Source organism: Bufo gargarizans, chromosome 9 (genome assembly GCF_014858855.1).
Source record: "Bufo gargarizans isolate SCDJY-AF-19 chromosome 9, ASM1485885v1, whole genome shotgun sequence".
NCBI classification, from domain to species: domain Eukaryota; kingdom Metazoa; phylum Chordata; class Amphibia; order Anura; family Bufonidae; genus Bufo; species Bufo gargarizans.
The window spans coordinates 196,180,050-196,205,530 of record NC_058088.1 but is presented as its reverse complement, the minus strand read 5'-3'; positions in this window follow the sequence as shown (position 1 = coordinate 196,205,530).

Genomic DNA, 25,481 nt, shown 5'->3' with positions numbered 1-25,481 from the left:
AAATACATACGGTCGTGTGCATGTAGCCTAAGGCTCATAGGTCAGTGGGGCTCTGAAGGGGTGTGCAGGGAAAACCTGAGGGCGGCCAAAGCTGCTGCCCCCCATATACAGCGGTGTACACCCCCCCCATATACAGCAGTGTACACCCCCCCATATACAGCAGTGTACACCCCCCCATATACAGCAGTGTACACCCCCCCATATACAGCAGTGTACACCCCCTCATATACAGCGGTGTACACCCCCCCATATACAGCAGTGTACACCCCCCCCATATACAGCGGTGTACACCCCCCCCATATACAGCAGTGTACACCCCCCCCATATACAGCAGTGTACACCCCCCCATATACAGCAGTGTACACCCCCTCATATACAGCGGTGTACACCCCCCCTCATATACAGCGGTGTACACCCCCCCTCATATACAGCGGTGTACACCCCCCCTCATATACAGCGGTGTACACCCCCCCATATACAGCAGTGTACACCCCCCCATATACAGCAGTGTACACCCCCTCATATACAGCGGTGTACAACCCCCCATATACAGCAGTGTACACCCCCCCTCATATACAGCGGTGTACACCCCCTCATATACAGCGGTGTACACCCCCCCCATATACAGCGGTGTACACCCCCCCCATATACAGCAGTGTACACCCCCCCATATACAGCAGTGTACACCCCCTCATATACAGCGGTGTACACCCCCCCATATACAGCAGTGTACACCCCCTCATATACAGCGGTGTACACCCCCCCATATACAGCAGTGTACACCCCCCTCATATACAGCAGTGTACACCCCCTCATATACAGCGGTGTACACCCCCCCATATACAGCAGTGTACACCCCCTCATATACAGCGGTGTACACCCCCCCATATACAGCAGTGTACACCCCCCCATATACAGCAGTGTAAACCCCCCATATACAGCAGTGTACACCCCCTCATATACAGCGGTGTACACCCCCCCCATATACAGCAGTGTACACCCCCCCATATACAGCAGTGTAAACCCCCCCATATACAGCAGTGTACACCCCCTCATATACAGCGGTGTACACCCCCCCATATACAGCGGTGTACACCCCCTCATATACAGCGGTGTACCCCCCCCCCATATACAGCGGTGTACACCCCCCCTCATATACAGCGGTGTAACACCCCCCTCATATACAGCGGTGTACACCCCCCCCATATACAGCGTGTACACCCCCCCCATATACAGCGGTGTACACCCCCCCCCCCATATACAGCGGTGTACACCCCCCCATATACGCAGTGTACACCCCCCCATATACAGCAGTGTAAACCCCCCCATATACAGCGGTGTACCCCCCCATATACAGCGGTGTACACCCCCTCATATACAGCGGTGTACACCCCCCCATATACAGCGGTGTACACCCCCCCTCATATACAGCGGTGTACACCCCCCCCTCATATACAGCGTGTACACCCCCCCATATACAGCGGTGTACACCCCCCCATAGAAGCGGGGTACACCCCCCCCCCATATACAGCGGTGTACACCCCCCCCATATACAGCGGTGTACACCCCCCTCATATACAGCGGTGTACACCCCCCCCATATACAGCGGTGTACACCCCCCCTCATATACAGCGGTGTACACCCCCCCCCATACACAGCGGTGTACACCCCCCATACACAGCGTGTACACCCCCCCCCATACACAGCGGTGTACACCCCCCCATATACAGCAGTGTACACCCCCCCCCATATACAGCAGTTGTACACCCCCCCCCATATACAGCGGTGTACACCCCCCCCATATACCGCGGTGTACACACACCATATACAGCGGTGTACACACCCCCATATACAGCGGTGTACACACCCCCTCATATACAGCGGTGTACCCCCCCCCCCATACACAGCGGTGTACACCCCCCCCCATATACAGCGGTGTACACCCCCCCCCATTACACAGCGGTGTACACCCCCCCCATACACAGCGGTGTACACCCCCCCATACACAGCGGTGTACACCCCCCCCATACACAGCGGTGTACACCCCCCCCATACACAGCGGTGTACACCCCCCCATACACAGCGGTGTACACCCCCCCATATACAGCGGTGTACACACCCCCCATATACAGCAGTGTAAACCCCCCCATATACAGCAGTGTACACCCCTCATATACAGCGGTGTACACCCCCCCATATACAGCAGTGTACACCCCCCCATATACAGCGGTGTACACCCCCCCCATATACAGCGGTGTACACCCCCCCCCATATACAGCGGTGTACACACACCCATATACAGCGGTGTACACACCCCCATATACAGCGGTGTACACACCCCCTCATATACAGCGGTGTACACCCCCCCCCATACACAGCGGTGTACACCCCCCCTCATATACAGCGGTGTACACCCCCCCCATACACAGCGGTGTACACCCCCCCCATACACAGCGGTGTACACCCCCCCCATACACAGCGGTGTACACCCCCCCATATACAGCGGTGTACACACCCCCATATACAGCGGTGTACACACCGCCATATACAGCGGTGTACACACCCCCTATACAGCGGTGTACACACCCCCATATACAGCGGTGTACACCCCCCTCATATACAGCGGTGTACAACCCCCCATATACAGCGGTGTACAACCCCCCATATACAGCAGTGTACACCCCCCACATATACAGCGTTGTATACCCCCCTCATATACAGCGGTGTACACCCCCCTCATATACAGCGGTGTACACCCCCCCTCATATACAGCGGTGTACACACCCCACATATACGGCAGTGTACACCCCCCACATATACGGCAGTGTAAGCAGGGTATACCCCCCACATATACAGCGGTGTATACCCCCCTCATATACGGCGGTGTACACACCCCCATATACAGCGGTGTACACCCCCCCATATACAGCGTTGTATACCCCCCTCATATACAGCGGTGTACACACCCCCATATACAGCGGTGTACACCCCCCTCATATACAGCGTTGTATACCCCCCTCATATACAGCGGTGTACACCCCCCACATATACAGCGGTGTACACCCCCCACATACAGCGTTGTATACCCCCCTCATATACAGCGGTGTACACCCCCCACATATACAGCGGTGTACACCCCCCATATACAGCGTTGTATACCCCCCTCATATACAGCGGTGTACACCCCCCCCATACACAGCGGTGTACACCCCCCACATATACAGCGGTGTACACCCCCCATATACAGCGGTGTATACCCCCCTCATATACAGCGGTGTACACCCCCCACATATACAGCGGTGTACGCAGTGTATACCCCCCACATATACAGCAATGTATACCCGTGCACAGATTTCCTGCTTCCTGTTATTCACAGCTGGGAAAACACTTGGTGTCACCGATCGGATTCGCCCTCGCTACGGTCAGAATATGAATAATGGAGGACGGTGCCCTCTAACTCCAGGGTGAAGACCCCTCATTCCATGGCTGGAACATCTGCTGGAACGTCCCTTGGTCAGTGGTCTGTTCTAGGGGAATAAAATGCAGACGCCAGAGGAAACCGATGTGAGAAGGGACAGATGTCCTAATGAAAATGGGGACTTGTACCATCACAGGGGCCCCCTCCGGCACATTGAGCCATCAGACGGGGGCGCTCTCTTTGGGGACCCCCTCTATTATCACAGGCTAATCAATTAATCTGTAGCCGCATTGCTTTGCAGAATTTCCTTGATGAACAGAAAGCAAGAATACCAGTGAGGACTGACACTTGCATAGGAAAGTAACTCTACTGCAGAAAGAAGGACAGCTCTCTGGCGCCACCTACTGGGATAGCGCTCCTACATGTCCGATCCTTCAACAAGCTTTGCAATATGAGGATACATGGCCACCAGAACCTCCTGCAGTTCTTCCCTGGGAGCATAGCCAGGACTGTACTGCTCCCTGCGACGCCTTACTGGTCCTCATAATGACAGACCTGCTCCCCCCAACACATGCGCAGGCGGCCATCAGTAGAGAATGGGGGGGCTTAAATCTGAGCAGTGACATATCGCTCACTGATACTTGTGCTCTTTATTCAGTGGGGATTCAAGGGTTAAATCTGTGTCCTGACCAGTGATAAGGAGGCAGACCTATCGACAATGGCAGATTGGTGGGGGAGTCAGAGACCTGTTGGGGGGCTCCAGGTGTATACCCCCCACATATACAGTCGATTGGTGGGGAGTCAGAGACCTGTTAGGGGGCTCCAGGTGTACGTAGTGTATACCTCCCACATATACAGTCGATTGGTGGGGAGTCAGAGACCTCTTGGGGGGGTTCCAGGTGTACGTAGTGTATATCCCCCCACATATACAGTCGATTGGCGGGGAGTCAGAGACCTGTTAGGGGGCTCCAGGTGTACGTAGTGTATACCCCCCACATATACAGTCGATTGGTGGGGGAGTCAGAGACCTCTTGGGGGGGTTCCAGGTGTACGTAGTGTATATCCCCCCACATATACAGTCGATTGGCGGGGAGTCAGAGACCTGTTAGGGGGTTCCAGGTGTACGTAGTGTATACCTCCCACATATACAGTCGATTGGTGGGGGAGTCAGAGACCTCTTGGGGGGGTTCCAGGTGTACGTAGTGTATATCCCCCCACATATACAGTCGATTGGTGGGGAGTCAGAGACCTCTTGGGGGGTTCCAGGTGTACGTAGTGTATATCCCCCCACATATACAGTCGATTGGCGGGGAGTCAGAGACCTCTTGGGGGGGCTCCTGGTGTACATAGTGTATACCTCCCACATACATACAGTCGATTGGCGGGGAGTCAGAGACTTGTTGGGGGCTCCTGGTGTACATAGTGTATACCTCCCACATACATACAGTCGATTGGCGGGGAGTCAGAGACCTCTTGGGGGGGCTCCAGGTGTACATAGTATATACCTCCCACATACATATAGTCGATTGGCGGGGAGTCAGAGACTTGTTGGGGGCTCCTGGTGTACATAGTGTATACCTCCCACATACATAAGGTTGATTGGCGGGGAGTCAGAGACTTGTTGGGGGCTCCTGGTGTACATAGTGTATACCTCCCACATACATAAGGTTGATTGGCGGGGAGTCAGAGACTTGTTGGGGGCTCCTGGTGTACATAGTGTATACCTCCCACATACATAAGGTTGATTGGCGGGGAGTCAGAGACTTGTTGGGGGCTCCTGGTGTACATAGTGTATACCTCCCACATACATAGTCGATTGGCGGGGAGTCAGAGACCTGTTGGGGGGCTCCAGGTGTACATAGTGTATACCCCCACACACACACACATATACAGTCGATTAGAGAGGAGTCAGAGACCTGTTGGGGGGCTCTGAGACAAATCACCATTTACATAAACCTGCAGCCTATAGGAAGCCGGGGACAGACCACCCCGAGACCCCCTGACCTCATCACCATACATCACTGAATCACAGTTGAAAAAGCCTTGAATCCATGACACACAGGGGCCCCGAAGAATAGGGGGCACTTATACATAAAAATATCACTATTCAGTGGCCTGGGGGCGGGGCTGTGACAACCTCTGTGAGGTTCTACATGAAGAGATAGCAAGCAAGACCTGTAACCTGACACAGAGATCAGCGTGATCGCTTCTCCCTGCATCTGGGGCAGCCATTAACCTCGCCTCAGTCCAGAGAATGACCCCCTCGCTGTGTCAGGCTGTCACCAACCTATGAATCAGTCTGCCGGTCAGAAAGCACCAAATGCGGGGACCAGAGACGGCTGTGCGGCCATTATGTTTCACATAAGGTTCGATTGCATCCGTTCACTTCATACGCCGTGAGATTTGTGCAGGACACGTCCTGCAGACCGCGATATTCTGACGCCAATTTAAAGGAGGTTAATAGAGATTTTTTAGTCTGTGTTCAGCCCAAGTCTACGGATCCGCTGAGGAAACGTGTGAAGAACTTTTCACCACCGAGCAAAACCGTGATGTGAACAGGAACAAAAAACAGAAGCCAGAATGATATCATCAAGAGACTTCATGTGAGAAGGTCCAGAACTCACACGAGGCCGACCCGGCCCCATTACACTGTGACCGGCCTGTTCCTGTGCACACCGCCTGCGCTCCGGGCCTCAGCTCTGCGCTGTAGGTGACGTCTGTTCTATATTTCAGTCCTGACCCAGTACACTGTGACCGGCCTGTTCCTGTGTACACCGCCTGTGCTCCGGGCCTCAGCTCTGCGCTGTAGGTGACGTCTGTTCTATATTTCAGTCCTGACCCAGTACACTGTGACCGTCCTGTTCCTGTGCACACCGCCTGCGCTCCGGGCCTCAGCTCTGCGCTGTAGGTGACGTCTGTTCTATATTTCAGTCCTGACCCAGTACACTGTGACCGGCCTGTTCCTGTGTACACCGCCTGCGCTCCGGGCCTCAGCTCTGCGCTGTAGGTGACGTCTGTTCTATATTTCAGTCCTGACCCAGTACACTGTGACCGGCCTGTTCCTGTGCACACAGCCTGCGCTCCGGGCCTCAGCTCTGCGCTGTAGGTGACGTCTGTTCTATATTTCAGTCCTGACCCAGTACACTGTGACCGTCCTGTTCCTGTGCACACCGCCTGCGCTCCGGGCCTCAGCTCTGCGCTGTAGGTGACGTCTGTTCTATATTTCAGTCCTGACCCAGTACACTGTGACCGGCCTGTTCCTGTGTACACCGCCTGCGCTCCGGGCCTCAGCTCTGCGCTGTAGGTGACGTCTGTTCTATATTTCAGTCCTGACCCAGTACACTGTGACCGGCCTGTTCCTGTGCACACAGCCTGCGCTCCGGGCCTCAGCTCTGCGCTGTAGGTGACGTCTGTTCTATATTTCAGTCCTGACCCAGTACACTGTGACCGGCCTGTTCCTGTGCACACAGCCTGCGCTCCGGGCCTCAGCTCTGCACTGTAGGTGACGTCTGTTCTTTATTTCAGTCCTGACCCAGTACACTGTGACCGGCCTGTTCCTGTGCACACCGCCTGCGCTCCGGGCCTCAGCTCTGCGCTGTAGGTGACATCTGTTCTATATTTCAGTCCTGACCCAGTACACTGTGACCGGCCTGTTCCTGTGTACACCGCCTGTGCTCCGGGCCTCAGCTCTGCAGGTGACACCTGTTCTATATTTCAGTCCTGACCCAGTACACTGTGACCGGCCTGTTCCTGTGTACACCGCCTGCGCTCCGGGCCTCAGCTCTGCGCTGTAGGTGACGTCTGTTCTATATTTCAGTCCTGACCCAGTACACTGTGACCGGCCTGTTCCTGTGTACACCGCCTGCGCTCCGGGCCTCAGCTCTGCGCTGTAGGTGACGTCTGTTCTTTATTTCAGTCCTGACCCAGTACACTGTGACTGGCCTGTTCCTGTGTACACCGCCTGCGCTTCGGGCCTCAGCTCTGCACTGTAGGTGACGTCTGTTCTTTATTTCAGTCCTGACCCAATACACTGTGACCGGCCTGTTCCTGTGCACACCGCCTGCACTCCGGGCCTCAGCTCTGCGCTGTAGGTGACATCTGTTCTATATTTCAGTCCTGACCCAGTACACTGTGACCGGCCTGTTCCTGTGTACACCGCCTGCGCTCCGGGCCTCAGCTCTGCGCTGTAGGTGACGTCTGTTCTATATTTCAGTCCTGACCCAGTACACTGTGACCGGCCTGTTCCTGTGTACACCGCCTGCGCTCCGGGCCTCAGCTCTGCGCTGTAGGTGACGTCTGTTCTATATTTCAGTCCTGACCCAGTACACTGTGACCGGCCTGTTCCTGTGCACACCGCCTGCACTCCGGGCCTCAGCTCTGCGCTGTAGGTGACATCTGTTCTATATTTCAGTCCTGACCCAGTACACTGTGACCGGCCTGTTCCTGTGTACACCGCCTGTGCTCCGGGCCTCAGCTCTGCAGGTGACGTCTGTTCTTTATTTCAGTCCTGACCCAGTACACTGTGACTGGCCTGTTCCTGTGTACACCGCCTGCGCTTCGGGCCTCAGCTCTGCGCTGTAGGTGACGTCTGTTCTATATTTCAGTCCTGACCCAGTACACTGTGACCGGCCTGTTCCTGTGTACACCGCCTGTGCTCCGGGCCTCAGCTCTGCGCTGTAGGTGACGTCTGTTCTACAGGTCCTTCTCAAAAAATTAGCATATTGTGATAAAGTTCATTATTTTCTGTAATGTACTGATAAACATTAGACTTTCATATATTTTAGATTCATTACACACCAACTGAAGTAGTTCAAGCCTTTTATTGTTTTAATATTGATGATTTTGGCATACAGCTCATGAAAACCCAAATTTCCTATCTCAAAAAATTAGCATATTTCATCCGACCAATAAAAGAAAAGTGTTTTTAATACAAAAAAAGTCAACCTTCAAATAATTATGTTCAGTTATGCACTCAATACTTGGTCGGGAATCCTTTTGCAGAAATGACTGCTTCAATGCGGCGTGGCATGGAGGCAATCAGCCTGTGGCACTGCTGAGGTGTTATGGAGGCCCAGGAAGCTTCGATAGCGGCCTTAAGCTCATCCAGAGTGTTGGGTCTTGCGTCTCTCAACTTTCTCTTCCCAATATCCCACAGATTCTCTATAGGGTTCAGGTCAGGAGAGTTGGAAGGCCAATTGAGCACAGTAATACCATGGTCCGTAAACCATTTACCAGTGGTTTTGGCACTGTGAGCAGGTGCCAGGTTGTGCTGAAAAATGAAATCTCCATCTCCATAAAGCTTTTCAGCAGATGGAACCATGAAGTGCTCCAAAATCTCCTGATAGCTAGCTGCATTGACCCTGCCCTTGATAAAACACAGTGGACCAACACCAGCAGCTGACATGGCACCCAGACCATCACTGACTGTGGGGACTTGACACTGGACTTCAGGCATTATGGCATTTCCCTCTCCCCAGTCTTCCTCCAGACTCTGGCACCTTGATTTACGAATGACATGCAACAGTCCAGTGCTGCTTCTCTGTAGCCCAGGTCAGGCGCTTCTGCCGCTGTTTCTGGTTCAAAAGTGGCTTGACCTGGGGAATGCGGCACCTGTAGCCCATTTCCTGCACACGCCTGTGGATGTTTCTACTCCAGACTCAGTCCACTGCTTCCGCAGGTCCCCCAAGGTCTGGAATCGGTCCTTCTCCACAATCTTCCTCAGGGTTCGGTCACCTCTTCTCATTGTGCAGCGTTTTCTGCCATACTTTTTCCTTCCCACAGACTTCCCACTGAGGTGCCTTGATACAGCACTCTGGGAACAGCCTATTCGTTCAGAAATTTCTTTCTGTGTCTTACCCTCTTGCTTGAGGGTGTCAATGATGGCCTTCTGGACAGCAGTCAGGTCGGCAGTCTTACCCATGATTGCGGTTTTGAGTAATGAACCAGGCTGGGAGTTTTTAAAAGCCTCAGGAATCTTTTGCAGGTGTTTAGAGTTAATTAGTTGATTCAGATGATTAGGTTAATAGCTCGTTTAGAGAACCTTTTCATGATATGCTAATTTTTTGAGATAGGAATTTTGGGTTTTCATGAGCTGTGGCCAAAATCATCAATATTACAACAATAAAAGGCTTGAACTACTTCAGTTGGTGTGTAATGAATCTAAAATATATGAAAGTCTAATGTTTATCAGTACATTACAGAAAATAATGAACTTTATCACAATATGCTAATTATTTGAGAAGGACCTGTATATTTCAGTCCTGACCCAGTACACTGTGACCGGCCTGTTCCTGTGCACACCGCCTGTGCTCCGGGCCTCAGCTCTGCAGGTGACGTCTGTTCTATATTTCAGTCCTGACCCAGTACACTGTGACCGGCCTGTTCCTGTGTACACCGCCTGCGCTCCGGGCCTCAGCTCTGCGCTGTAGGTGACGTCCGTTCTTTATTTCAGTCCTGACCCAGTACACTGTGACTGGCCTGTTCCTGTGTACACCGCCTGTGCTCCGGGCCTCAGCTCTGCAGGTGACGTCTGTTCTATATTTCAGTCCTGACCCAGTACACTGTGACCGGCCTGTTCCTGTGCACACAGCCTGCGCTCCGGGCCTCAGCTCTGCGCTGTAGGTGACGTCTGTTCTATATTTCAGTCCTGACCCAGTACACTGTGACCGTCCTGTTCCTGTGTACACCGCCTGCGCTCCGGGCCTCAGCTCTGCGCTGTAGGTGACGTCTGTTCTATATTTCAGTCCTGACCCAGTACACTGTGACCGGCCTGTTCCTGTGCACACAGCCTGCGCTCCGGGCCTCAGCTCTGCGCTGTAGGTGACGTCTGTTCTTTATTTCAGTCCTGACCCAGTACACTGTGACTGGCCTGTTCCTGTGTACACCGCCTGCGCTTCGGGCCTCAGCTCTGCGCTGTAGGTGACGTCCGTTCTTTATTTCAGTCCTGACCCAGTACACTGTGACTGGCCTGTTCCTGTGTACACCGCCTGCGCTTCGGGCCTCAGCTCTGCGCTGTAGGTGACGTCCGTTCTTTATTTCAGTCCTGACCCAGTTCACTGTGACTGGCCTGTTCCTGTGTACACCGCCTGCGCTTCGGGCCTCAGCTCTGCGCTGTAGGTGACGTCTGTTCTATATTTCAGTCCTGACCCAGTACACTGTGACCGGCCTGTTCCTGTGTACACCGCCTACGCTTCGGGCCTCAGCTCTGCGCTTTAGGTGACGTGTTCTTTTTCAGTCCTGACCCAGTACACTGTGACCGGCCTGTTCCTGTGTACACCACATGTGCTCCGAGCCCCAGCTCTGCGCTGTAGGTGACGTCTGTTCTATATTTCAGTCCTGACCCAGTACACTGTGACCGGCCTGTTCCTGTGCACACAGCCTGCGCTCCGGGCCTCAGCTCTGCGCTGTAGGCGACGTCTGTTCTATATTTCAGTCCTGACCCAGTACACGGTGACTGGCCTGTTCCTGCGTACACCGCCTCCGCTTCGGGCCTCAGCTCTGCGCTGTAGGTGACGTCTGTTCTATATTTCAGTCCTGACCCAGTACACTGTGACCGGCCTGTTCCTGTGCACACAGCCTGCGCTCCGGGCCTCAGCTCTGCGCTGTAGGTGACGTCTGTTCTATATTTCAGTCCTGACCCAGTACACTGTGACCGTCCTGTTCCTGTGTACACCGCCTGCGCTCCGGGCCTCAGCTCTGCGCTGTAGGTGACGTCCGTTCTATATTTCAGTCCTGACCCAGTACACTGTGACCGGCCTGTTCCTGTGCACACCGCCTGCGCTCCAGGCCTTAGCTCTGCACTGTAGGTGACGTCTGTTCTTTATTTCAGTCCTGACCCAGTACACTGTGACTGGTCTGTTCCTGTGTACACCGCCTGCGCTTCGGGCCTCAGCTCTGTGCTGTAGGTGACGTCCGTTCTTTATTTCAGTCCTGACCCAGTACACTGTGACCGGCCTGTTCCTGTGCACACCGCCTGTGCTCCGGGCCTCAGCTCTGCGCTGTAGGTGACGTCTGTTCTATATTTCAGTCCTGACCCAGTACACTGTGACCGGCCTGTTCCTGTGTACACCGCCTGCGCTCCGGGCCTCAGCTCTGCGCTGTAGGTGACGTCTGTTCTTTATTTCAGTCCTGACCCAGTACACTGTGACCGGCCTGTTCCTGTGTACACCGCCTGCGCTTCGGGCCTCAGCTCTGCGCTGTAGGTGACGTCCGTTCTTTATTTCAGTCCTGACCCAGTACACTGTGACCGGCCTGTTCCTGTGTACACCGCCTGCGCCGTTTCCAGGTGACGTTCATTCCTTATTCCAGTCCTGACCTTGTATGTCTCCTGACTCTCAGTCAGCTCAGGAGTTCGCCAGTCTTCGGGCTCAGAGATCCTCACCATCTTCTGCTTTCTCTGGACTATTAAGAAGGCTGCACCCCAAAACCTTCCAATGCACCAGAATCCAAACATCCGGCATATTCTGCCCTTCACTCCTTACTGCTGCGGTGCATCGCTGGATACGTGGTGCTTCTACCCGTTCTGATCCGGGTACTGCTGGACTGGATCATACACCGGCTCCCAGAGAGATTAGGCTTCAGAGACCCCGGGGGCAGGAACGCTCCTCTTATAACCTGTCTCCATGGTGGGTGCACCCCCCACCCCCACAGTTAGCGGATTAATGAGAGCATTTCATTACTTACCATTAATAAGCCGACAATTAATTACCGTGCATTCCCCTGAATGAAGGGCGTGACACTGCGGGGGGTGTTCTTCTGTATGCAGCGCAGGGGTCTACGTGTCCGATCAGGACTGGCTCCATCTTCTGGACTTCGAACAAGCAGAGGGTCCGCACATGGATTTAGCTCCATTCAGTCTCATCAAGGTGATTTTTTTTATTTTTTATTATAATATCTGCAGAAAAATCCACCCTGCACGAACCGTGCCATGGATCCCCACTGGTGGATGTTCAGTGGCATCCGGTAGGGAACAAGTAAGGAAAACCAGCAAACCACAGGACCCTGGAAAAAACAGGGTTACAAGAGAGTATCTCAGCATAGAGCCGCAGGGCGGCACAGAGGCCCTACAGTTCAGCTTGATGTAAGCTGCCACATCGGGCACCCACAAGGCACAGTAGGAGAATCCTTCTAGAACACGGTTCTGGTCCTTGCCGCCAGGGACACATCACCCTCTGCTGTAAAAGTGATTTGGCATTTTGCACATTTCTTGTAGTACCTCTTTTCGCCACCATCAGCACCACAACCATCCTATAGAAACCAATCGAACGGCGCCCCCACACAAGAATCAGACATCAGAAATCCTCGGCAGATCCAGTCCACCCATCACCAGGTTTCAAGGGGAAGACCCCGGTAATGTTACTGACAATGTCCATACGCCACTGTGGGCGGCTACGTCAGAGGTGAGAAGTGTACGATGGCGTCATCACACCAGTGTGAACAGAGGACAAGCCTCATCACCAGCAGATACTGGAAACCACAAGAGCTGGAGAGTGACACACTGACATCTAGTGGCCAAACCAGGAAACACACCACAAATAGGTACACGATGGGGGCAGTAGTGCTGTGCGTTCTCTGAGACTGTACAGGCAGTATCTTCATGTGGGGGGCACTTTAGATACCCACTCTTTATGTGGGGGGCACTTCAAATATGAAGTGTCCCCCACATGAAGAGCGGGTATCAACAAGTCAATCCTGCATAATAGAAACCAGATGGATCCCTTCGGCTGCCCATAGACTTCTATTATGATGATCAAAACCGAATGCCTCTTAAAAGGGATTCCGTCACCTCTTTTTACCCTATAGAGCGGCAGACATGCACGGCTAGATCGCCGCTAGCATGTCCGCAATATACAGTTGCAAGACAAAGTATGTGAACCCATTGAAATGAGATGGATTTCTGCACAAATTGGTCATAAAATGTGATCTGATCTTCATCTAAGTCACAACAATAGACAATCACAATAACTAAATAACACACAAAGAGTTAAATGTTACCATGTTTTTATTGAACGCACCATGTAAACAGTCACAGTGCAGGTGGAAAAAGTATGTGAACCCTTGGATGTAATAACTTGTTGAACCTCCTTTGGCAGCAATAACTTCCACCAAACGTTCCCTGTAGTTGCAGATCAGACGGGCACAACGGTCAGGAGTAATTCTTCACCATTCCTCTTTACAGAACGGTCTCAGTTCAGCAATGTTCTTGGGATGTCTGGTGTGAGTCGCTTTCTTGAGGTCCTGCCACAGCATCTCCATCGGGTTGAGGTCCTGCCACAGCATCTCCATCGGGTTGAGGTCAGGACTCTGACTGGGCCGCTCCAGAAGGCGGATTTTCTTCTGTTTAAGCCGTTCTGTTGTTAATTTACTTCTATGCTTTGGGTCGTTGTCCTGTTGCAGCACCATCTTCTGTTGAGCTTCAGCTGGTGGACAGATGGCCTTCAGTTCTCCTGCAAAATGTCTTGATAAACTTGGGAATTCATTTTTCCTTCGATGATGGCAATCCGTCCAGGCCCTGACGCAGCAAAGCAGCCCCAAACCATGATGCCCCCACCACCATACTTCACAGTTGGGATGAGGTTTTGAGGTTGGTGTGCTGTGCCTCCATTTCTCCACACATAGTGTTGTGTGTTTCTTCCAAACAACTCCACTTTGGTGTCATCTGTCCACAGAATATTTTGCCAGTACTGCTGTGGAACATCCAGGTGCTCTTGTGCAAACTGTAAACGTGCAGCAATGTTTTGGACAGCAGTGGCTTCCTCTGTGGTGTCCTCCCATGAAATCCATTCTTGTTTAGTGTTTTACATATCGTAGATTCGCTAACAGGGATGTTAGCATATGCCAGAGACTTCTGTAAGTCTTTAGCTGACACTCTAGGATTCTTCTTCCCCTCATTGAGCAGTCTGCGCTGTGCTCTTGCAGTCATCTTTACAGGACGGCCACTCCTAGGGAGAGTAGCAGCAGTGCTGAACTTTCTCCATTTATAGACAGTTTGTCTTACCGTGGACTGATGGACAGCAAGGCTTTTGGAGATACTTTTATAACCCTTTCCAGCTTTATGCAAGTCAGCAATTCTTAATCGTAGGTCTTCTGAGAGCTCTTCTGTGCGAGGCATCATTCACATCAGGCAATGCTTCTTGTGAAAAGCAAACCCAGAACTGGTGTGTGTTTTATAGGGCAGGGCAGCTGTAACCAACACCTCCAATCTCATCCCATTGATTGGACTCCAGTTGGCCGACACCTCACTCCAATTAGCTCTTGGAGATGTCATTAGTCTAGGGGTTCACATACTTTTTCCACCTGCGCTGTGAATGGTTACATGGTGTGTTCAATAAAAACATGGTAACATTTAACTCTTTGTGTGTTATTAGTGTAAGCAGACTGTGATTGTCTATTGTTGTGACTTAGATGAAGATCAGATCACATTTTAAGACCAATTTGTGCAGAAATCCATATAATTCCAAAGGGTTCACATAGTTTTTCTTGCAACTGTACCTGTCCCATATCCCTGAGTGGTTTTATTGAGTGTAAAAAATGATTTTATATATATGTAAATCAGCCTGGTAAGGAGCCCAAGGGGCTACACTAACATTCTGGAGCCCAGCCACGCCCCCTGTGAAGGAGCCCAGCACCGCCTGTATCCAGGAATCTCCTCCTTGCTCACGAAGTCAGATTGCCGTAATCTCGCGCATGCGCAGTGTCGGCATAGTGTTCCTTCTCTGTGCTGGCATCAGCCTCAGCATGCGCAAGCTCACACATCACGAGATTACGGCGATCTGACTTCGTGAGCAAGGAGGAAATTCGTGGATACAGGTGGTGCTGGGTTCCGTCACAGGGGGGGGGGGGGGGGCATGGCTGGGCTCCAGAACGGTTAGTGCAGCCCCTTGGCTCCTTCACAGGGGGCGTGGCTGGGCTCCAGAACGGTTAGTGCAGCCCCTTGGGCTCCTTCACGGGGGGCGTGGCTGGGCTCCAGAACGGTTAGTGCAGCCCCTTGGGCTCCTTCACAGGGGGCGTGGCTGGGCTCCAGAATGGTTAGTGCAGCCCCTTGGGCTCCTTCACAGGGGGCGTGGCTTGGCTCCAGAATGGTTAGTGCAGCCCCTTGGGCTCCTTCACAGGGGGCGTGGCTGGGCTCCAGAATGGTTAGTGCAGCCCCTTGGGCTCCTTCACAGGGGGCGTGGCTGGGCTCCAGAACGGTTAGTACAGCCCCTTGGGCTCCTTCACAGGGGGCGTGGCTGGGCTCCAGAATGGTTAGTGCAGCCCCTTGGGCTCCTTCACAGGGGGCGTGGCTGGGCTCCAGAACGGTTAGTACAGCCCCTTGGGCTCCTTACCAGGCTGATTAACATATATATAAAATAATTTTTTACATTCAATAAAACCACTCCGAGATATGTGACAGGTATATTGCGGACATGCTAGCGGCGATCTAGCCGTGCATGTCTGCATCTCTATAGGGTAAAAAGAGGTGACAGAATCCCTTTAAAAGATTTCGTTTTGCATTCCGTCTGAGAAATCCGTTATAAACGGAACCTATAATGGAATACCCTAACGCAAGTGCAAACCCGCCCTAAGAAGCAGGTAATGACGATGTGACACAGATGGCGGATTAATAACTGATGGGTAATACGGAGCGCTGAGCGTCACTGAAGGAACGTGGCAGGAGAATGAAAGAAATGTAAAAATATTTGCATGCATGAAAAATGTTGCAAACAGGGAGGTCCCGGGAATTTCAGTGCAATAGTCTGCAGGGTTTTCTCAGTGAAATGTCTTACAAAATCTGATCTGCAAATCCCAAGACAAAGAGAAAACGGGAGAGGGTTCCAAAATCTTCCTGAAGGGAGACCCTCCACCCCAACAAACTAGACGTCATCCGGTTTTCCTGGGCACCACATGGCGCACGCTTCCAGGACAACCCTCAGATTTCTGCCGTGGATTTACAGTCTACAATTCCACGGATCCGGATAGTTTTTTCCGTCTGACGCCAGTAACATACCACTTATTTCGGCAGCGTGGCTAGAAACTCACACAGAGATTTCCCCCGCATATGACCAGGACACCAGAGACCCCGTTTACACACTGTATATACAGGATGCAGATTTCACAGGGGTCTCGGTGCAGAATATTTACTGAAATCAGCGTAAAAAGAAGGTAATGAGAACACAACCAACCCCACCACATGCAGCAGCAGTCCTCAGTAGCCATACCCACAGTGGCCAGAAGGTGGCAGTCTTCATACATGGAGATCCTGACACCTTCCAGGGGATGAAGAGAATAGATGTGTACTGTGTGCAGTCTCCTGTGGAGCGCTGGGGCGTCTCATCTGCACCCACAGTGCTAAGCACGCTGCTGACCAGACACCCACACGTTACAGGGATTATCCACAGCATAGGGATTAGTGTCTGCCTAGTGGGTGTCCGGCTGCTGGGGCCCTACTGATCACTAGAATGGGGCCCCATGTTCCCCTGGTCCAATGGATCTGCAGACACATGCACACTGACCTACATTCACCGCTCTGAGGCTGACAGACTAGGTGAACGCTGTACTCACCAGTCTCCGACAGTCCCATACAGCGACCGCCCCCCAGTCTAGTGATCGGCAGGATCCCCTGTAGCCAGACCCCCAAGATCAGACAAATACTCGCTATCCTGCTCATAGGGGTCTGACGTGGGACAACCCCTTTAATGTGAACTAAGGTGACCCGGAGACCCGTCAGCGGTACATACCACTGGTTGTTGGGCGTTCTGTAGTCTATAGATCATACCCCCTGGCTGTAATGGATTCTCCCAGCGCTCTAACACGGACCTCCCTGTGCTGGGCTTGTGTTTATACACAGCAGCCAATCAGAGGAGGCAGAGCAGCACCCAGCACCAATGATGACACAGGGGTGTGTCTTAGACTATTCCAGTCTCGCTAAGCTTTCTAATGGTAGGAGTCCAGTGGGGAGTCCTAATGAGAGACTTAAAGATATAAGGAAGGCTGTCAAATTACTGATTAGGACCGCCCACCGGACTCCTATGTATAGAAGGGGCGTAAATGAATAAGAACATGCGACGCTGAACCCTTCCCTACAAATCTGCTCAGAAAACTAGAGAAAAAAAATCAGCGCAAAGAATCCTGCGCAGGAGCATTCTCACACACCAGCCGCTCTCTGCGCAGGAGCATTCTCACACACCAGCCGCTCTCTGCGCAGGAGCATTCTCACACATCAGCCGCTCTCTGCGCAGGAGCATTCTCACACATCAGCAGCTCTCTGCGCAGGGGCATTCTCACACATCAGCAGCTCTCTGCGCAGGGGCATTCTCACACATCAGCAGCTCTCTGCGCAGGGGCATTCTCACACATCAGCAGTTCTCTGCGCAGGGGCATTCTCACACATCAGCAGCTCTCTGCGCAGGGGCATTCTCACACATCAGCAGTTCTCTGCGCAGGGGCATTCTCACACATCAGCAGCTCTCTGCGCAGGGGCATTCTCACACATCAGCAGCTCTCTGCGCAGGGGCATTCTCACACATCAGCAGCTCTCTGCGCAGGGGCATTCTCACACATCAGCAGCTCTCTGCGCAGGGGCATTCTCACACATCAGCAGCTCTCTGCGCAGGGGCATTCTCACACATCAGCAGTTCTCTGCGCAGGGGCATTCTCACACATCAGCCGCTCTCTGCGCAGGAGCATTCTCACACATCAGCCGCTCTCTGCGCAGGAGCATTCTCACACATCAGCAGCTCTCTGCGCAGGAGCATTCTCACACATCAGCAGCTCTCTGCGCAGGAGCATTCTCACACATCAGCAGCTCTCTGCGCAGGAGCATTCTCACACATCAGCAGCTCTCTGCGCAGGAGCATTCTCACACATCAGCAGCTCTCTGCGCAGGAGCATTCTCACACATCAGCCGCTCTCTGCGCAGGAGCATTCTCACACATCAGCCGCTCTCTGCGCAGGAGCATTCTCACACATCAGCCGCTCTCTGCGCAGGAGCATTCTCACACACCAGCCGCTCTCTGCGCAGGAGCATTCTCACACATCAGCAGCTCTCTGCGCAGGGGCATTCTCACACATCAGCAGCTCTCTGCGCAGGAGCATTCTCACACATCAGCCGCTCTCTGTGCAGGAGCATTCTCACACATCAGCCGCTCCCTGCGCAGGAGCATTCTCACACATCAGCCGCTCTCTGCGCAGGAGCATTCTCACACATCAGCAGCTCTCCGGTCATAGTGTCCGCCCCCCAGTAGGGGGCAGTGTGACCTCTGAAATGCGGATTACTCAGTAACCTCTGATACACTAACCAAAAGTGGAATTACACCATAATACTTCATCCCAGCATGGTGACGCGGGCCGGACCGTGCTCAACACGTCAGAAACCCCAGGAGAGGAGCGCTCGGCCAGCAACAGAACACAGAGGAGACTGGCGGCATCTCTCTATATGGAGGGTCTAAGGTCATGGGCTTCACTAATGGGGGTCTTCTCATACAGATCTCTGACATCAAGTTGTGTCTGTTTCCTCTCTAAGAAGATGAATCATAAATGTAAATGTTCTGCAGCCGCATCGGACAAGACCCCGAGTATTAACTGCTCAGAAAAAAGTATCATCAGCCGAGGTCACACCGAGCCTTGACCCCAAAACCGCATCCCAAACGGGGGTTACTGAGGATTACACCCAGTATACAGGACAGGAGAAGTGGTACTGTGCAGTGTGTATATACAGAATAGGAGCAGATACTGAGGATTACACCCAGAATAAGAGCAGATACTGAGGATTACACCCGGTATACAGGACAGGAGAAGTGGTACTGTGCAGTGTATATATATACAGAATAAGAGCAGATACTGAGGATTACACCCGGTATACAGGACAGGAGAAGTGGTACTGTGCAGTGTATATATATTACAGAATAAGAGCAGATACTGAGGATTACACCCGGTATACAGGACAGGAGAAGTGGTACTGTGCAGTGTATATATATTACAGAATAAGAGCAGATACTGAGGATTACACCCAGTATACAGGACAGGAGAAGTGGTACTGTGCAGTGTATATATATACAGAATAAGAGCAGATACTGAGGATTACACCCGGTATACAGGACAGGAGAAGTGGTACTGTGCAGTGTATATATACAGAATAGGAGCAGATACTGAGGATTACACCCAGAATAAGAGCAGATACTGAGGATTACACCCAGTATACAGGACAGGAGAAGTGGTACTGTGCAGTGTATATATATACAGAATAAGAGCAGATACTGAGGATTACACCCAGTATACAGGACAGGAGAAGTGGTACTGTGCAGTGTATATATACAGAATAAGAGCAGATACTGAGGATTACACCCAGTATACAGGACAGGAGAAGTGGTACTGTGCAGTATATATATACAGAATAAGAGCAGATACTGAGGATTACACCCAGTATACAGGACAGGAGAAGTGGTACTGTGCAGTGTATATATACAGAATAAGAGCAGATACTGAGGATTACACCCAGTATACAGGACATGAGAAGTGGTACTGTGCAGTGTATATATATACAGGACATGAGAAGTGGTACTGTGCAGTGTGTATATACAGAATAAGAGCAGATACTGAGGATTACACCCAGTATACAGGACAGGAGAAGTGGTACTGTGCAGTGTATATATATACAGAATAGGAGCAGATACTGAGGATTACACCCGGTATACAGGACAGGAGAAGTGGTACTGTGCAGTGTATATATATACAGAATAGGAGCAGATACTGAGGATTACACCCAGTATACAGGACAGGAGAAGTGGTACTGTGCAGTGTGTATATACAGAATAAGAGCAGATACTGAGGATTACACCCAGTATACAGGACAGGAGAAGTGGTACTGTGCAGTGTATATATACAGAATAAGAGCAGATACTGAGGATTACACCCAGTATACAGGACATGAGAAGTGGTACTGTGCAGTGTATATATATACAGGACATGAGAAGTGGTACTGTGCAGTGTATATATATACAGAATAAGAGCAGATACTGAGGATTACACCCGGTATACAGGACAGGAGAAGTGGTACTGTGCAGTGTGTATATACAGAATAAGAGCAGATACTGAGGATTACACCCAGTATACAGGACAGAAGTGGTACTGTGCAGTATATATATATATACAGAATAAGAGCAGATACTGAGGATTACACCCAGTATACAGGACAGGAGAAGTGGTACTGTGCAGTGTATATATATACAGGACATGAGAAGTGGTACTGTGCAGTGTATATATATACAGAATAAGAGCAGATACTGAGGATTACACCCAGTATACAGGACAGGAGGAGTGGTACTGTGCAGTGTATATATACACAGAATAAGAGCAGATACTGAGGATTACACCCAGTATACAGGACAGGAGAAGTGGTACTGTGCAGTGTATATATATACAGAATAAGAGCAGATACTGAGGATTACACCCGGTATACAGGACAGGAGAAGTGGTACTGTGCAGTGTATATATATACAGAATAAGAGCAGATACTGAGGATTACACCCGGTATACAGGACAGGAGGAGTGGTACTGTGCAGTGTATATATACACAGAATAAGAGCAGATACTGAGGATTACACCCAGTATACAGGACAGGAGAAGTGGTACTGTGCAGTGTGTATATACAGAATAAGAGCAGATACTGAGGATTACACCCAGTATACAGGACAGGAGAAGGGGTACTGTGCAGTGTATATATATACAGAATAAGAGCAGATACTGAGGATTACACCCAGTATACAGGACAGGAGAAGTGGTACTGTGCAGTGTATATATACAGAATAAGAGCAGATACTGAGGATTACACCCAGTATACAGGACAGGAGAAGGGGTACTGTGCAGTATATATATATATATATATATATATATATACAGAATAAGAGCAGATACTGAGGATTACACCCAGTATACAGGACAGGAGAAGTGGTACTGTGCAGTGTATATATATACAGAATAAGAGCAGATACTGAGGAATACACCCAGTATACAGGACAGGAGAAGGGGTACTGTGCAGTGTATATATACAGAATAAGAGCAGATACTGAGGATTACACCCAGTATACAGGACAGGAGAAGGGGTACTGTGCAGTGTATATATATACAGAATAAGAGCAGATACTGAGGATTACACCCGGTATACAGGACAGGAGAAGTGGTACTGTGCAGTGTATATATATACAGAATAAGAGCAGATACTGGAGGATTACACCCAGTATACAGGACAGGAGAAGTGGTACTGTGCAGTGTATATATATACAGAATAAGAGCAGATACTGAGGATTACACCCAGTATACAGGACAGGAGAAGTGGTACTGTGCAGTGTATATATACAGAATAAGAGCAGATACTGAGGATTACATCCAGTATACAGGACAGGAGAAGTGGTACTGTGCAGTGTATATATACAGAATAAGAGCAGATACTGAGGATTACACCCAGTATACAGGACAGGAGAAGTGGTACTGTGCAGTGTATATATATACAGAATAAGAGCAGATACTGAGGATTACACCCAGTATACAGGACAGGAGAAGTGGTACTGTGCAGTGTATATATATACAGAATAAGAGCAGATACTGAGGATTACACCCAGTATACAGGACAGGAGAAGTGGTACTTTGCAGTGTATATATATACAGAATAAGAGCAGATACTGAGGATTACATCCAGTATACAGGACAGGAGAAGTGGTACTGTGCAGTGTAGATATACAGAGTAAGAGCAGATACCGAGGATTACATCTATCAGATATAAGAGAGGTGGCACTGTGCAGGGTATATACTGTATATACGGTACAGAGTAAGAGCAGATACTGAGGATTACATCTATCACAGATATAAGAGAGGTGGCACTGTGCAGTGTAGATATACAGAGTAAGAGCAGATACTGAGGATTACATCTATCACAGATATAAGAGAGGTGGCACTGTGCAGGGTCTCTGATGGAGGCACAGCACCTGCAGAGCAGAATTCCACCTTCACGTTGCTGCCATGATAAGCCCGTCAGATCTAGACTGAGGAGGCGACATGTACAGGTTAATCACTTCAGTTCGCCCTGACCCCGGCGGCTTCCTCCTGGCAGGGAGTAATTAGTCCGACCATGAGAAGACCTGTAGGATTAATGGTGGGAAAATCACTGATGAAGACATGAGGGAGGCAGATGCTTCACTGAACTCCATCAATACAGACCTTGGGCAAAGCCTGGAGGTGTGAGGAGCCGAGGGCTGGAAGGAACACCGCTGTGGGCATCGGCTCTGCACCCAAATAATACACGATGTCCGCACTGCCGACCGTCCATGCGTACCTGTCACTGTCCTATTAGTGGCTGTGACCCTGGGGTCCTGGCAGGAGGAGAACTGGGCCCACTGAAATTAACCTGTTGCTGTAAGGAGGGGGCCACTTGTGCCTGCTGCGGGTAAGCCTACTTTCACACTACCATAATACAATGGCATGCATCCGTCATGAACGGATCCGGTTCTGTTATGTCTTCTATAGCCAAGACGGATCAGTCATGAACACTATTGAAAGTCAATGGGGGACAGATCCGTTTTCCATTGTGTCAGAGAAATCGGATCCATCCCCATTGACTTGCATTGTGGGTCATGAAGGATCCATCTTGCTCTGCATCCCATGACGGAAAGCAAACCGCAGCATGCAGCTCTTCGGTATGGGAACGCAACCGAACGGAACGGAATGCATTTTGGAGCGCTCCGCTCCGTTCAGATTTGTCCCCATTGACAATGAATGGGGACAAAACAGAAGCGTTTTTTCCCAGTATTGAGCCCCTATGACAGATCTCAATACCGGAAAATAGAAACGCTAGTGTGAAAGTATCCTAACCCTGGTGGGAGCAGACACGTTGGCGGTGCGATGATGTAAGCCGAGACCGCCTTAAACTGCACTAAACTTACCACAGGCGCGTCTCCGCGCCGTCCAGTCCACATTTACACCACCTATCAAAATCCTGCTGCAAATTATGGGGCACGATGATGCATTTAAGCCACACCTCTTTCTATTAAGCCACGCCCATCCATTGAGTGTTATAACGTGTCTCAGAGGGACTGTCCACATTAAATGAAACCACAGGCAGCGGCAATAAGTGTGATTGACAAAAGAAGCCATATTTACAATTTTCCTGCCACTTCCAGCACTGCGCTCCAGTCTCCCTGGCCAGTATATTTCCTGCCACTTCCAGCACTGCGCTCCAGTCTCCCTGGCCAGTATTTTTCTTGCCACTTTCAGCACTGCGCTCCAGTCTCCCTGGCCAGTATATTTCCTGCCACTTCCAGCACTGCGCTCCAGTCTCCCTGGCCAGTATATTTCCTGCCACTTCCAGCACTGCGCTCCAGTCTCCCTGGCCAGTATATTTCCTGCCACTTCCAGCACTGCGCTCCAGTCTCCCTGGCCAGTATTTTTCTTGCCACTTCCAGCACTGCGCTCCAGTCTCTCTGGCCAGTATTTTTCCGGCCACTTCCAGCACTGCGCTCTTGTCTCCCTGGCCAGTATATTTCCTGCCACTTCCAGCACTGCGCTCCAGTCTCCCTGGCCAGTATATTTCCTGCCACTTCCAGCACTGCGCTCTAGTCTCCCTGGCCAGTATTTTTCCGGCCACTTCCAGCACTGCTCTCTAGTCTCCCTGGCCAGTATATTTCCTGCCACTTCCAGCACTGCGCTCCAGTCTCCCTGGCCAGTATATTTCCTGCCACTTCCAGCACTGCGCTCCTGTCTCCCTGGCCAGTATTTTTCCTGCCACTTCCAGCACTGCGCTCCAGTCTCCCTGGCCAGTATATTTCCTGCCACTTCCAGCACTGTGCTCCAGTCTCCCTGGCCAGTATATTTCCTGCCACTTCCAGCACTGCGCTCCAGTCTCCCTGGCCAGTATATTTCCTGCCACTTCCAGCACTGCGCTCCAGTCTCCCTGGCCAGTATATTTCCTGCCACTTCCAGCACTGCGCTTCAGTCTCCCTGGCCAGTATTTTTCCTGCCACTTCCAGCACTGCGCTCCAGTCTTCTTTACTGGTATTTTTCCTGCCACTTCCAGCACTGCGCTCCAGTCTCCCTCACCAGTATTTTTCCTGCCACTTCCAGCACTGCGCTCCAGTCTCCCTCACCGGTATGTTTCCTACCACTTCCTGCACTGCGCTCCAGTCTCCCTCACCGGTATGTTTCCTACCACTTCCTGCACTGCGCTCCAGTCTCCCTCACCGGTATGTTTCCTACCACTTCCTGCACTGCGCTCCAGTCTTCCTCACCGGTATTTTTCCTGCCACTTCCAGCACTGCGCTCCAGGCTTCCTCACTGGTATTCTTCCTGCTGCTTCCAGCATCATGCTCCAGTCTTTTTCACCGGGAATCTCCTGGCTGCACTGATGATGTCCTTGCACACCTCATTACCACTGCAGCCAATCACTGGCCTCTGCAGTTATGTCCCGTGTACTGCTTAGACCAGTAATTTGCTGCATAGTGACCTGTGTGCATGGAACGTCACTGCTGCAGCCAGAAAGAGGAAGCAGTGCAACAGAAAAAAGGGTGGGGTGTGATGCCTTTTGTCATTTTATCATATTTATAGCTGCTGCATGAGCTTTTATTTAATTCTGACAACCCCTTCAATGAATGTGGTATAAAACATGCCCGCCAGTCCTTTTTGCGCTAAGTGCGGCAGAATTCTGGTGCATTTTTATTTAAATCTGCAGTGTATTCCACATCCAAACGTGAAATGCTTTCATTAGTAAAGGAGGTAATTTAGAGGAATTACTAATAATACATTCCCTAAGATAACAGTGAAGGGTCGTCCTCACGTTACCATCAGTTATCCCAGCGATGCGTCCTTCCGGGGTCTTTCACAATCCGGCCATTTTCCAGAGAGGATAGTACAGGCAGCTGAAGTGGGTGCTGGATTTGAGGGTAATCTCTGGTGTCAGCTCTGCTCCCGGCACCCACTTGTGTCTTTCATTATGGGGGGCATTCCAGCGCTATCCAGATCCAGCGCTCATTCCTCAGCTTCATGTCAAGTAATTGTGATTAACTCAACAAGGAGCTGCCGGCTATCGTCAGCATGGTCATGG